Here is a 4,062-nt window from a genome sequence, read left to right on the forward strand (position 1 = left end):
ATGCAGAGAAGTCACAGATTCTTCTTAGTCATCGGCTGTGGCTGTTTTATCGGATCATGTAGTCCGGCTGTGTCAAAATCGTGCGATCACAAGTATTCCTCTAGACCACAACATTCTCCTCCGCCAAACTATGTTCAAATGGGTTTGGACATTGAAAGCCCTTTTCTATAGAACTTACAACCTGGAAGATCCACCTACTTCAAATAGAAGACGCTGACCGTTACCTGCCCAGATCTGTAAACTACAAAGCCAAAATGACAGTGTATGTAGAATGTGCTGACAAGTTAGAAAATCTCTTGAAGAAAAATATTATGAAGGGCCTTTAAGACAAAGCAGAGGGTAATGATGCTGTTGGCTTCCTAGTACACTGATATCTTATTGGATGAATCTACCTTCTCTCCCTTATGTGCTGCTGAATGTGCTCATATGGTCCCTACAAGACCAGGTCCAGTCTTTCTGGCCAAACTTCACTTTTATGATCAACGACATTAAATGTGCAGTGAGGCCAAGTGAGAATTTCTGTACAATAACAGAGTTTCCTTTATCCTGACTTTTCACTAACTTCAAACAGGATTGTGATAAACTACATAAAAAACATTACACCTATGCCATGATATATCTCTAAGCTGTATGTGGCTGATGGCTTTAATGTTATTATTATTATTATGCATTTTTATAGCGCCATTTATTCCATGGTGCTTTACATGTGAATACGGGGCAAATATAGACAAATACATCAAACATGAGCAAAAAACAAGGCACACAGGTACATAAGGAGGGAGGACCCTGCCCGCGAGGGCTCACAGTCTGCAGGGGATGGGTGAGGATACACTAGGAGAGGGTAGAGCTGGTTGTGCGGCGGTTCCATAGGTTAAGGATCACTGCAGGCTGTAGGCTTGTCGGAAAAGGTGAGTCTTCAGGTTCTTTTTGAAGGTTTCTATGGTAGGCGAGAGTCTGTTGTGTTGGGGTAGAAAGTTCCAGAGTATGGGGGAAGCACGGGAGAAGTCTTGGATGCGGTTATGGGAAGAAGAGATGAGAGTGGAGTAGAGAAGGAGATCTTGAGAGGATCGGAGGTTGCGTGTAGGTAAGTACCAGGAGACCATGTCACAGATGTATGGAGGAGACAGGTTGTGGATGGCTTTGTATGTCGTTGTAAGGGTTTTGTACTGGAGTCTCTGGACGATAGGAAGCCAGTGAAGGGCTTGGCATAGGGGAGTGGCTGGGGAATAGCATGGAGACAGGTAGATTAGTCGGGCAGCAGAGTGTAGGATGGATTGGAGTGGTGCCAGAGTGTTAAAGGGGAGGCCAGAGAGTAGGAGGTTGCAGTAGTCAAGGCGGGAGATGATGAGGGCATGCACTAGTGTTTTTGTGGTATTGCGGTCAAGGAATGTGCGGATCCTGGAAATATTTTTGAGTTTAAGACGACATGAGGAGGTAAGGGCTTGGATGTGTGGCTTGAATGAGAGGGCAGAGTCGAGGATCACCCCGAGCCACCGGGCGTGTGGGACTGTGGAAAGTGATCAGCCATTAACATTGATGGATAGGTCTGGTGGAGGGTTAGTGTGAGATGGGGGAAGGATGATGAATTCTCTTTTGTCCATGTTCAGTTTTAGAAAGCGAGCAGAAAAGAAGGCTGAGATAGAAGACAGACAGAGTGGGATTTTGGTAAGTAAGGAGGTGAGGTCAGGTCCGGATAGGTAGATCTGCGTGTTGTCGGCGTAGAGATGGTACTGCATACTGTGGGATTCTATGAGCTGTCCCAGGCCGAAGGTGTAGATGGAGAAGAGTAGGGGTCCTAGAACAGAGCCTTGAGGAACACTGACAGACAAGGGGCGAAGTGAGGAGGTGGTGTAGGGGAGGGAGACACTGAATGTTCGGTCTGTCAGATATGACAAAATCCAGCATAGGGCCAAGTCTGTGATGCCAAGAGATGAGAGGATCTGTAGCAGAAGGGAGTGGTCCACAGTGGCAAAGGCAGAAGACAGGTCCAGGAGAAGCAGGACAGAGTCGTGTCGCTTGCTCTTGGCCGTTAGTAGGTCATTGGTGACTTTAGTTAGGGCAGTTGTTTCAGTTGAGTGATGGGGTCGGAAGCCAGATTGTAACCGGTCAAAGAGGGAGCAGGAGGAGAGGTGGGAGGACAGTTCAAGATGGACATGTTGTTCCAGTAATTTGGAGGCATAAGGAAGAAGAGATATCGGGCAATAGCTAGACACAGAGGATGGGCTGAGGGAGGGCTTTTTGAGGATGGGTGTGATCTTGGCATGCTTGAAGGATGAGGGGAAGACACCTGTTGTGAGTGAGAGGTTGAAGAGGTGCGTTAGGATTGCGATGAAGACCGTGGCAAAATTAGGGATGAGGTGGTACGGTAGCGGGTCAAGCGCGCAAGTGGTGAGGTGTGATCTTGACAGGAAGGTGGAGAGCTGATCTTCTGTCATGGTGGAGAAGCTGCTTTTGGAGGAACAGGGTTGAGCAGCTAAGAGGGGCATTGGGCGCTGCGGGCCAAAGCTTTCTCTGATCGTATTGATCTTCTGTTTAAAGAAAGAGGCAAAGTCTTAGGCAGAAAAGAGAAGAGAGGGAGGGGGAGCGGGGGGAAAGGAGTAGAGAATTGAAAGTGTTGAAAAGCTGTTTAGGGTTGTGAGACAGGGAGGATATGAGAGATGAGAAGTAAGTTTGTTTTGCGGCAGTGAGCATGGACTTGAAGCTGGCGAGGGACTGCTTGTATGCACTGAAGTGGTCAGCATAGCGGGATCACTTCCATCTCCTCTCAGCGATCCTGGAAGCCCGTCTCAGTTCTTTGGTCAAGCTGGTCAGCCAGAGCTGCCTGTTGAGTGTACGAGTTTTGCTATGCATGAGCGGGGCGGCCGAATCGAGTGCTGCTGTTATTGTAGTGTTATAAAAAGTGGCAGCAGCATCTGTGTCATGAAGGGAGGCTATGTCTGTAAGAGGGAGAAGGGACTCAGAAAGTGATTGTAAGTAGAGATGTTTGAGATTTCGGCGAAGGTGAGTGAGTTTGTGGAGTGGGGGTTGCACACTAGGAGAGGAGATGGAAGAGAATGTCAGTAGGTTGTGTGTTGTGAATTCTGTGGTCAAGCTCCCTCCTGTGGTCATGAGTGGTACTTCGGCTGGTTCTGTCTATGAGCTTCCTCTGGTGGATGTGAGTGGTGCTGCGGCTTCTGAGTTTCCTTCCTCAGGTGACGAGGTTAAGTCGTTAGGTGCTGCTCTATTTAACTCCACCTAGTTCTTTGTTCCTTGCCTCCAGTCAATGTTCCAGTATTGGTCTTGCTCTCTCCTGGATCGTCTTGTGGCCTGTCTGCCCTGCATAAGCTAAGTTCTGCTTGTGTTACTTTTGTTTGCTATTTTTTCTGTCCAGCTTGCTATATTGGTTTTTCTTGCTTGCTGGTAGCTCTGGGATGCAGAGGGAGCACCTCCGTGCCGTTAGTTGGTACGGAGGGTCTTTTTGCGCCCTCTGCGTGGTTGTTTGTAGGTTTTTGTGCTGACCGCAAAGCTATCTTTACTATCCTCGGTCTATTCAGTAAGTCGGGCCTCACTTTGCTAAATCCTATTTCATCTCTGTGTTTGTATTATCATCTTTACTCACAGTCATTATATGTGGGGGGCTGCCTATTCCTTTGGGGAATTTCTCTGAGGCAAGGTAGACTTATTTTTCTATCTTCAGGGCTAGCTAGTTTCTCAGGCTGTGCCCGAGGCGCCTAGGTCTGGTCAGGAGCGCTCCACGGCTACCTCTAGTGTGGTGTGATAGGATTAGGGATTGCGGTCAGCAGAGTTTCCACGTCTCAGAGCTCGTCCTATGTTATTCGTAACTATCAGGTCACTTTGTGTGCTCTTAATCACCAGGTCCATTGTGTTTCTGAATCACCAGTTCATAACAGTTGTTTTCAGACAGGGGGAGGGGTGAGTTAGTGAGATTAGTAAGGGAGCAGAGGTGAGTGAAGATGAGGTCCAGCGTGTGGCCATTTTTGTGAGTGGCCTCAGAGGACCATTGAGTGAGACCAAAAGAGGCAGGGAGCGATAAAAGTTTAGAGGCAGCTGGGGTGGAAGTGT

This window comes from Ranitomeya imitator, chromosome 2 (assembly GCF_032444005.1).
Source record: "Ranitomeya imitator isolate aRanImi1 chromosome 2, aRanImi1.pri, whole genome shotgun sequence".
Taxonomy (NCBI): Eukaryota; Metazoa; Chordata; class Amphibia; order Anura; family Dendrobatidae; genus Ranitomeya; species Ranitomeya imitator.